A 12,367-nucleotide genomic window follows, 5' to 3' on the forward strand; every position below is an offset into this window, starting at 1 on the left:
CTTCCTCTCGCAGGTGGTTGTCTTCTTGGATCATAGTTTGGGATCTTCTCTATTACTGTGTGGACAACATTGAGCAGTGTATCGACATTTCTTGCTAGAGTTTCTATCCTAGTTTCAATACCAGTAAGTCTCTCATCACTCGCGGTTGTTTTTGTGTTTTTGTTGTAGATAGGGATAATGAACTCACACTTCTCTCAACCCAAGACTAACATAAAGGTGGAATTGTGTTATAACCTAGCCCTGATACCAAATTGCAGTGTATAACCCAATGACTTGACAGAAATGAAGTGATTCTGGCAAGGACTCAGACACAATCTCCTGAATACTGCTAAGTTTATAAATTTGGTAAAAATAGCAAATGACCTGCTAAATTCATGAAATTTGGTGACAAATCATTTAACTGAGTAAACTAACTCTGAGTAAATTTTTATTATTTTAGAGACACTCTAAGTATTTTTAAAAGAACTAGTAAAGACTGATTGACAGATGAATTCAAACAACTTGACACAGGACTGTTGTTTGGGACTGAATAATGACCAACTAATATAATTATCAACTCAAATCTCACAGAATGTTCACATGGAAGTAAGTTAATAATTTAGACAACTTAAATTGAGATTTATCATACCCAAGCACAGATAAATAACCAACTCAAGCCAACAGGAAAGCCAAACAACCCACAGTCTGAGCACAGGATAGAATAATCCTTATCAATAAACTTTGTTCAACATCTACAGTCTAAGCACAAGATGTTAACGGGCCTGACTCTTAACTACAGACTAATCACAAGTTAAAGAGGTTTGAAAATGAGAGAAATCTCATATTTAATATTTGTCAAAAGCTGCCTCAATGCAGATGGGGTAGAAGTCCTTATATAGGCCTCTCCCTTGGAATTCTGTTTCAAAATAACCCTAGAAGTCTCATATAAGGGCCAAGATTAGTTCTTAGGATACAAACAAAGTGATGGAAATATTTTACAAATGATAACAAAATGATTTAAAGCAAACTGAACAAAACAAAAGAAAATTGCAGCTGATAATGACAGGTTGTTCTCCTTGGCTGTTGTGTTGCTTTGGCTGGGAGTATAAGGACGGATTGATGCAGTTGGTGCTTTGAGTTTGGCTCTAGGTGACATCTGAAATATGGAGAGACAACAAAAAGGACCTTAGCATCAGTTCTTCCCTTGTTTAGCCAGAAATGGCAATCTGCTTTATGCTTTATGTCCCTATCTGCAACTTGTCTTTCAGCTTGGTTTTCTGTTGGATGTAGTGTGAATTAAGCCTGAGTCCCTATGACTTTTCTGAGCTTAGTTGATCAAAATTTCAGCCGGCCAAGGTGGCAGCTGGTGGTTGTGCTTGTACTGATACTTGTGACCTCCCAAAGCAGGCCTGGCAGTGGCTATTATTAGGGCAGTATGGTTAGGATTGTGGCCAGGTTCCTAATCAGTGTTGGCCTGGTCCATGGCACCTGCTCCAGCTACGTATTTAAAACGCCTATAAAAAAATCTACAATTAAAAAAAAAAACTCCAACGTTCATATTTTTTTTAGATCTATAAATAGAGGCCAATTTCGCTATATATTTCCACCCACTTTAATTTTTCTCATTTTCTCTCAAATTAATCTTTTGTATATAACAAATCTTATAAAAAAAACTCTACAAAAAAACCCAAAAATTGCACATAAATATTCTTTTGGGTTTTTCTATAAGGTACCCCTATGTTTGTAAGTTTTCTACATGATACTCTTATAATAAAAACATCATTGATACCCTTTATGTTTTTCATTAATAATCACCGTGACCTTACTTTTAAGATTCCGTCAATTTCTGTTATTTGCTTATTAAGCTGCTAATGTGTAATTTGTTGCTCTTTAGTCTCTACCATTCACCATTTCACTCCTCTCTATCCCTTACAATTTTCCCTCCAACTTATTGTTTACTCCTAACTGGAAACTTTAATCTGTGCATTCTTCCCCCTTTTCAAATTACCCTCTACATTTTATTCTCCCTCTCTCCTTTGTTTTTTGCATTTCCAATAAAACATTTGAACCACTGCAAAATAAGAACTAATGCATCTTAACCTAACTAAATTCATTAGGTGAGTAGAATGAGAATTAGCTAATGACACAAATTCACCCGATAAAGCATTTAGCCAATGCCCTATAGTGCTTTCTTCACCCGCAAGAAGTTCATCTGCAAGATGTAGCTAATTGCACAATTCATATGCACTCATGCACATATTACTTATGGAGTACATAAGACCACAACCCAATTAAAGCACATGAAGTGGAAAAAAGATGATTTGAAAATTTTTGGATATTTGGATTTCGTATGAATATCAGCTTTACAATACTTTGAAATTCGATCCCATATTTCATATTTATGCTTTTTATATTACTCCTACTGTTGAGACCAAAATACCATTTGGATGTCAAAGGTAATTTGAAAACTATCGTCTTCTGAAAGTCTGGTAGAAACAACTCTATGGAAACACCTTGTCAGGAATTCTGACTATTATTTAATCAGCATTCACACCAGGCCTTAAGCAAATCATCGTCTACATAGCATCTGAAATATATTGATTTGTTACCAGCATGTTGTGAAGAACAATAATATAAGGCCTACAAGTTTAACACCCCCATATCCAGAGGAGCCTTAACTAGGCCTTCCTTAGCATATAAGGGCATTACCATCTCGGTTGCCCGAGGACAATAATATTCAAATGCCGATAAAAGAACTATTACGTTATATTAGAAGTGATCTAAAAACAACAAACATTATAAAAGTTACAACTCAAGGCTACTCCCTATTTCTATCAAATCTTGTGAAGACTCATCCTTGCCCAGACTCCAGCTATCAACGATGTCAACACCTGCTAAGACAGTCTGCTCACCATAAGGGATCACGGCAGACACATAAACAACAAGACAACCACACAAGGTCAGTACTGAGATAAGACACGACAAGACCAACGACATCTAGCAATACAACACAACACGATCAGTCACACACACAATCACACCCACTCCAATCAATCTCCGTCACCGACTGTCCACTGGACCAGCCCTGCCAGTGGGGGACCGCAGCCGTTTCCACCTAAGCCGTGCTCATCATACCGAGCGATAACCCTGTTCCATTAATGTGCACATCCCCTTCCGTGGCGGGTTCCACGAAGGGCGAAACTAGGGCGTGAAGCCACTCCCGCAAGTGACTCCACTCAGCCGAGAACGCATCTCGAGAACCAGAGATAAACAATCATAATCAACAACCGTCACAATACGAATACGATATTACTCAACAATCAAAATACAACCACAATGACAAAACAACCAACACACTAGACCATCTACAGAAACTGAGTAGGCGAACCTACCTTTAAGCAACTACAACCAATCCATGCCAACATATGACATATCCAGCAATCAAGCAAAGCCTATAACCACAACACAATCATCAATTACTACCAAGCAAACCCTAACTGCAAAGACAAGGATACGGATGATGATGACGACATACCTATAAGGAGAAACCCGGCAAAAGACCGCTACCCGACTCAAGTGACGCTCTCCTAAGGCACATGAACCTTCAAAGGGCTTCCATGGAGGTTTTATGGTGAAGGGAAGGGAAAGAGGCGACTAAAGGATAGAAGGAATGAGGCGGAAATGATTTGCGGATTTAACAAAACGCGATTAAAAACCCATGCTGAAAACCCGGTACTCGATCGAGTATCCCACATACTCGATCGAGTGACCCCCTACTCGATCGAGTAACAACGCTACTCGATCGAGTAGTCTCTACTCTATCGAGTACCACCCATAACTCCTAACCCAAGATAGCTTTGGCACGCACTTCTAAGGCCTATTACCGCTCCCAAGGTCAGTCAACTCTGGTCAAAGGGTCCCTAAAAGGGCGGGTATTACAGCCTTCCCCCCTTAAAAAGAACTTCGTCCCCGAAGTTCCACTCACCTATCTCAAAGCACAAGACACGGAAACACAACATCACTACTTGTTCGACACAGGTCACTATTCCCCTGAAATGCCACCCTCATGTCATCATCATCAACTGTCACTCTATATAGGTCGACTCTGACAAGGTATCATATAAACACCAAACTCGCAATACAAAACAGCACAAACAACGATCACCCATCATATATGAGATTACCCCACTCACTAGTAACAACTATCAACACGAAACACATCTCGTATCAACTTAATGCCGCACGACTATACCACCATGTTGCTCAACAACGCGATTCTACTACGACACATTGTACCATAACTATCTCTTTATGACCGTCTTTTAAAACATACTATCCACTTTCACTTCGACGCATGAATTACTCAACAAACTAAGGTAACCAGTTACAACTTCATACAATCAAAGTGATCAAAGTAGTAGAAAACTTTGTAAATAGCCAACAAAACATCATAAACGAACAACCACATAATTCCCAAAATCAGCCTTTTTATCAGCCTTTTTTTTTGCGACATTACTCTTCCCCTCTAAAAAGGAACTTCGTCCCCGAAGTTCACCACCAAGTTACCACACATATTACCTATTACTTGCATCGTAAAATAAACCAAAACCATGTTATTTATCGTTGACATTACTCATATTACTCGTACAACTAGTCAATCATAAAGATGTATACAACCCTATTCAAACAATTAGTCACCGCCAAGCATGTATAAGTATATCATTTGCATTTGTATGTATATAGAATCCGGTGAAATATAACTTGTAGACAAAACGGATGTAAAACGAATGCAAAAAGAATAATTACAACTCCCTTATTCGTTGCAAATTCGCGTTTAAAACCAAGCACAACTTCCAACACATGAAGTGAACGGTCCGAACATGTTGTTAGTCACTAATAACCATGTTAAACATCAAACACACAATTATATAACAATTAAACGATTTTTAATTTTCAAAAGTTCCTGTAACAGTGCTACTCGATCGAGTATGTAGTGGTACTCGATCGAGTGCCACGCTACTCGATCGAGTGTCTTGGCTACTCGATCGAGTGCCATGCTACTCGATCGAGTGTCTTGGCTACTCGATCGAGTAGCCCTGAGATCAGAATGCCTCAATTCTGTCATACCTGCAGCTACTCGACCGAGTACGGGGTACTCTGTCGAGTACCTACAGGCCACATGCCTTGGAAAAACTGTCATAAACCACATGTATATACATAATCGTCCCATAACATGAGTCGGAATAACTTCCCGACTCCCAAAATCCTGCAGCAAAGTCATACTAGTAAATCCGGCCTTATGGCTAACCATACAAATCCGAAAATAAAAGTTCTAACAACCAACAACTACCATAATCTAACGACGACTATCATCAACTAAACACAAGGATAAAGAATAGGAGTATCACTCATGCTGTTGCTGCTGCTGCTCCTCCTCCATCACCTCATCTCCACCACCACCGCCTCCCGATGTACCCGCTCCCGATGAACCAATGCCCGCATCAACCCCTGCTCCGGCTCCAGGACTCACGTACCATGGGGTCAAGCCACCGTAAGCAAAGGACTGAGGTGTCCCCCAAGCTGACTGATCCACCCCGTAGGAGTGGAAAACCCCACTATAGTCCCCAAATCCACTCCACCATACCGGATGCGGTCCCTCTGTCCCAATTCCCTGAGTGTACGCCATCTCATGCATGTTCCGGAGTGTCAAGGTAGATGACACTCTCTCTGCTAAGTAGCTCGATCGCGTCTCCGGGGTGTCGAGGTAAGGGTAGCACGGAAAAGGGTGCTGCTGTGGTGGTGCTACCGGTCGTGGTCTAGTCTCAGCGGTCCTCTCTCTCACTCAACGGGGTCCTCTCCCCAACCTGGGCCTCTCCTCCACTACCGTCGCGTTCTCCCCCTTCTTTGGCTCGGGCATGACCTGGAGAATCGTGTCATCAATGAGGTACGTCCTCAATTGTCGAGGTACGTCATCACCCTCCTCCTCCTCATCGAAGTCCACAACTATGACCACCGGGTCTAACGGCTCTGTCGGTGGGAGGTGCTCAGAAGCCGGAATCTTCATCCAGCTCATGCCCCACACCCTCCAAGCAAGGCTGCCATCAGCTAAAGTTCTCAACCATTTCAGGTCGAGGTAGTAGTCACTGTCCATGATGGGCACCGGTGTAGCCAGAGGAACGTACTCGGAAGAAGCCTCAAAGGTAGTTAGCTTTTCAGCTAACCGAGTGGCTATAGCGCCACAACTCAAGTACTGGGAAGTGGTCGTAGCCATCAAAGCAAGGCTAGCACATACGATGGCAGGAGCATTAAAGACGACCCTCTCGGCCCGCTCTGGGTTGAGGTAAGGCATCAGAAGCAACACCTCATGATTGTTCAGTTTACCGATATCCGGTCTATCATAAAGGAGGTTCGAAAGAGAACAGAGAAAGATCATCAAGGTAACATGCTGAACATCATTAATCAACATGTTGCTTGAAGTGGGAGCTGGTTTCCCGGTAAGACAAGGCATTAGGCGGCAGACACCGCACTCAGCAGGAATATCAGTGATAGAATCCTTGGGAGGCTTGGCCAACCCAAGGTGAGAAGCGAAAAGGTCCATGGTAAGCAAGAAACTTGTGTTCATCAACCGAAACTCAACGGTTTGGCCAGTTGGGTCATAACTAAAGGAGCTCATAAACTCCAAAGTAAGGAAAGGGTAGGAATGTTTCCTCAGCCGATACAACCCCGTAAAACCCAAAGTCTCGAATATATGACGGACATCCGTCTCTATTCCCAAATCCTCCAAAAGTGTGGTATCCACACACCTCGTTGGCCTCATTTTGCGTTTTTGCAAAACTACAAAACGCTCTCTCTGTTTAAAATCTACAAACACTACTGAAGGGTACTCCGGTACCGCGGGTACCACGGGTCCACTCCCTTCCCCAATCTCAGGCTGTGTCACCCTTCCCCGTTTACTCTGACGGGTCCCTACGTTCGGTCTCGGCATCCGTTTCAGCATATAACTTAAACAAACTCGTATAGACATGTGAATCACGTAATTCATACAATCGAACTTTAAATGCTCAGCTAGGTACACACATTCACCAACAAGTTCCCAATTTGATATATAAATTCAGTTTATAGCAACTCATAATCAATAGTTGTGAAAAGCTTATCATGGTAAACACGCATACTCAACCAATTCTAACATCCTAACATGATTCAAATGTTACTCTATACACACACCTAATAACATGTGAGGTATTTGTACATGCTCATAGAAAAGTAATTTAGAACATATCATCATCAACCTTCAATATTAGGAACAAACAACTCAATTAAACTTGTCAGACGATCTCTACAGCTGCAACGATTTTGACATATTCTTCATCAATTATCATTACCACTACTATACTGAAGTTTAACCTTTACTTAAACAGTTATATCCAACATCAAATTTCAAATACAGAAGACGAATTTCAATTTAGGGCACTTTTAAGATGGAGTTTTAAGACAACTTTTAAGGTGCAAATCACCAAAATTCATCCTTCAACATGATATGTACCATATACAGTGTTCAATTCACCATATAACATGTAAAAACAACCCAAAATCAGTTTTGATTTTTTTGCAAACCCTAGAAATTTCGGCTTCAATTGGGTAATTTCTAGCCTATTTTACAGTAATTAATCACCAATAATCAAGAAGGAAGGCATGTGAATCATATTACAACAATTAAAAGCAATAGTTTGCCCCTATGAATCGAAAATTTTAGATTCCACCTTCATTCCCACAAATTAAGCAATAAAAACATGTAAATAGAGGAGAAATCATACCTTGATTAAATAGGGAAGTAGAAGAACGAAATTAAACTAAGCAAAAAACCCAAACTAATCACTACCAACACAAGAATATGAGAGATTTTAGAGCCTTTGAGAGATATGGGGGCTTAGGGTTTCGAAATAAAGAAGATAGAATAAGAGGAATGAGAAAAAGTAAGGGTTTTATGAAACCCGTAAGAACTTCTGCACTGTAGCCTACTCGATCGAGTGCCTAGGGTACTCGATCGAGTGCCTAGGATACTCGATCGAGTGCCCTCTACTCGATCGAGTAGGTGCTATTTCATCGGGTACCTGCAGAAAATTTCTACAATCCGACGTCATAGCCTCCTAACTAGATCGAGTGAGGTCTACTCGGTCTTGTAAACACTCGCACTCGGTCAAGTAAGATTGAGTACTCGGTCTGAAATACGAAATATATTGAAGATTCCTGCAAAAACAATATCGCGTGTCGATTCCAAACTAAGTTCGGAATTCGCCACTAGTTATCATACTCGTTCATGTATTACCATAATTACTCGAACATATTATTCCGTCTCACCAGGCAAGATTCATATCATGTTATGTCACAACAAATTCACACGACACGGTTTACCTGTTACCGAGTCATTTATATACACTATTATGTTATCATACCATGTCTAAGTTTATCTTACCTTTTTAACAAACTCATGCCCATGTAATTAACATATAATTAACGATAAATTTCCTCATATCATCCGAGTATATTCCATATAAACAAACTAAAGCGTATCTTGCTCCAATTTCAACATAATCAAATTATTCTACACAAATTGATCATTGCACAGCGGAAACTCTTAACTATACCACATGACACAAAATGCATCTCTATTTTCTATTTCTCACATCATAACTCAACACTTTTAACTATCCACATTATAGCTACGGTAGAACCTATAACCTCATACAGGATTACCAGTATTGACAACCTGAAACAAACACTAACATGATCACCTTCATGTCACGGCATACACTTCTACATTTTCACGCATTTCTATCAAATAAACTCTCATCACGTATCTCGTAATCACTGTACAAGCTCGCTAATTATGCCAAAACTTCATTATACACCATCCAGACGCAACTACTATACCCATCCTTACGTTAGCAAAGACTCAACCACAAATAACTCCTACACGACTAACATATACGTCACATATATACACACGGACTCCACATTCCCATACCTTGTGACTGGCTTAAGTACCATGGGGCCAAGATTTTGAAATGAGGGCGCCTACTCACCCAAAATCTAGCATCAGCTGGGGCTCTCATTATACATACACCAGGTTCATTTTATTAGACTTACTACGTTCATTAAATTTATTTGTTACAGGTTCCAAAATCGTCGCTCTGATACCACTTTGTAACACCCCCATATCCAGAGGAGCCTTAACTAGGCCTTCCTTAGCATATAAGGAGATTACCATCTCGGTTGCCCGAGGACAGTAATATTCAAATGCCGATAAAAGAACTATTACGTTATATTACAAGTGATCTAAAAACAACAAACATTATAAAAGTTACAACTCAAGGCTACTCGCTATTTCTATCAAATCTCGTGAAGACTCATCCCTGCCTGGACTCCAGCTATCAACGATGTCAACACCTGCTAAGACAGACTGCTCACCATAAGGGATCATGGCAGACACATAAACAACAAGACAACCACACAAGGTCAGTAATGAGATAAGACACGACAAGACCAATGACATCTAGCAATACAACACAACACGATAAGTCACACACACAATCACACCCACTCCAATCAATCTCCGTCACCGACTGTCCACTGGACCAGCCCTGCCAGTGGGGGACCGCAGCCGTTCCCACCTAAGCCCCGCTCATCATACCGAGCGATAACCCTGTCCCATTAATGTACACATCCCCTTCCGTGGCGGGTTCCACGAAGGGCGAAACTAGGGCGTGAAGCCACTCCCGCAAGTGACTCCACTCAGCCGAGAACGCATCTCGAGAACCAGAGACAAACAATCACAATCAACAACCATCACAATACGAATACGATATTACTCAACAATCACAATACAACCACAACGACACAACAACCAACACACTAGACCATCTACAGAAACTGAGTAGGCGAACCTACCTTCAAGCAACTACAACCAATCCATGCTAACATATGACATATCCAGCAATCAAGCAAAGCCTATAACCACAACACAATCATCTATTACTACCAAGCAAACCCTAACTGCAAAGACAAGGATACGGATGATGATGACGACATAACTATAAGGAGAAACCCGGCAAAAGACCGCTACCCGACTCAAGTGACGCTCTCCTAAGGCATAAGAACCTTCAAAAGGCTTCCATGGAGGTTTTATGGTGAAGGGAAGGGAAACAGGCGACTAAAGGATAGAAGGAATGAGGCGGAAATGATTTGCGGATTTAACAAAACGCGATTAAAAACCCATGCTGAAAACCCGGTACTCGATCGAGTATCCCACATACTCGATCGAGTGACCCTCTACTCGATCGAGTAACAACGCTACTCGATCGAGTAGCCTCTACTCTATCGAGTACCACCCATAACTCGTAACCCAAGATAGCTTTGGCACGCACTTCTAAGGCCTATTACCGCTCCCAAGGTCAGTCAACTCTGGTCAAAGGGTCCCTAAAAGGGCGGGTATTACAACAAGTTTCTCCCTAGCATCAGAATTAATGGCTTCTTGAACAAAAACATAGACATTAGAAGAAGCCACTTTAAGACATGAAAATTGGAAAATCTATTATGCAAAATCAAAACTTTCAAACTGAACAACATATTTCAATCAACAAATAACCCCAAACTTTCAAAATAAAGGTTGTATAAAGTCTGGTTATAAAATAAAAAGAAAAGTTGGAGATGATGAAAAGGAAAAAAAAGATTGTATAACAAATAAACATGAAAATTAAACTAGGGAAGATGAACATACCTTTTTGGTTACCGAGTGCAGATGAAGAAGAAGCGAGATAAGGGTGTTATCAAACAAAGTCGGAGTTGAAAAGAAAAAAAAAAAGAGATTAGGAGAGATGGAAGAAAATGGAACCCGAGGAAAAAGAAGATGGAGGTTTTTTTTTCAATATAGTCGTACAGTAAAGAAACCTCCAAGTCGTGGCCACTTATTTGCCCTTGTAATACTCCGTATTTATAAGTCTCTGGGTACTCTATTGAGTAGGCCTTACTCTGTCGAGTAAGGGAGAGTTGCGTTTTAAAATAGTTTCTGATCTATTGGGTACTTGATCGAGTAACGTAGATACTCGATCGAGTAAAGGGGCACTCGATCGAGTACCTTAGCTACTCGATCGAGTAGCCGGTTTACGGGGAATGATTTGACGGGTTTTACTAATAACGCGAGTTTGATATAAAAGTTTTTCGTCAGTTTATTTCGTCATTTCTTTTAACCTTTCTAAACCCTTCAAAAGAAAAGGAGTTACGTAGTTCTCTCCCGTCGCGTTGTTGGCAAATCCCCAAGGCTAGGAGTGTCGGATCATCTTGTTCTTTGCATCATAGTGATCCTTGCGTCGAGGGTAAGACCTGTATACCATTTTTATAGTATTTCTTTAAGTTTCGTTAAACCCTAATTTTGGGAATTGGGGGTTTTTATTATTTGTTAAGGTTAGATTGTGGATATGTGATTATGTGATAGGAGAAGGATTTGTAGAGGAGAGGTTTTGAGACAGCTGCTAGATCGTCTGATGATTGTGTTGCTTTCCAGGTAGGGTTTCCCTACTCAGTATTACTTACATAATGTGTGGTGATTGTGCTGTAATTAGTGTGATTGATTGATTCAGACGGTTGTGCTTATACATTGTTGATTGATTCGGGCGGTTGTTGATATTGTGGTTATGATTGTTTGTCAGTGGTTCTCGAGATGCGTTCTCGGCTGAGTGGAGTCACTTGCGGGAGTGGCTTCACGCCCTAGTTTCGCCCTTCGTGGAACCCGCCACGGAAGGGGATGTGCACATTAATGGGACAGGGTTATCGCTCGGTATGATGAGCGGGGCTTAGGTGGGAACGGCCGCGGTCCCCCATCGGTGGTCCCAAGTGGATGCGATCGGTGACGGAGATGGAGTGGAGTGCCGATTGTGTATGATTGCTTGAGCTGTGTTTGGTTCTTTATCTTGATTATATAACTTGTGTAAATAGTACTGACCCCGGTTTAAATGTTTTAAAAACTGTGGTGATCCATTCGGGGGTGGTGAACAGTTATTGAGTAGGTATGAGCTGATGCGTATGGGATAACTGGGAGGAGTCACCACGATGCAGTTTAGAAGTCTTCCGCTGTGTTTGATAGTTTTATAGTCTTTTGATAGTAGATAGTTTTGGAGAACTTGTATCTCCTTATCAGTTAAGTTTTGGAATGAGGGTAGAGTATGATATGAAATAGAGTCGTATATGTTTTCGTTGTTGTCATGGTATAGTGATGTTCTATTGATGGGACACGGTTGTGAGAGGTTGTTATAGTAATTTTGATCTTGTTCTAGATAAGGCTTTAGTAGACATGGTAATGACAAGTAATTCGTAGAACATGTGTGGTAATGAT

The sequence above is a fragment of the Silene latifolia genome, chromosome 10 (assembly GCF_048544455.1).
Source record: "Silene latifolia isolate original U9 population chromosome 10, ASM4854445v1, whole genome shotgun sequence".
NCBI lineage: Eukaryota > Viridiplantae > Streptophyta > Magnoliopsida > Caryophyllales > Caryophyllaceae > Silene > Silene latifolia.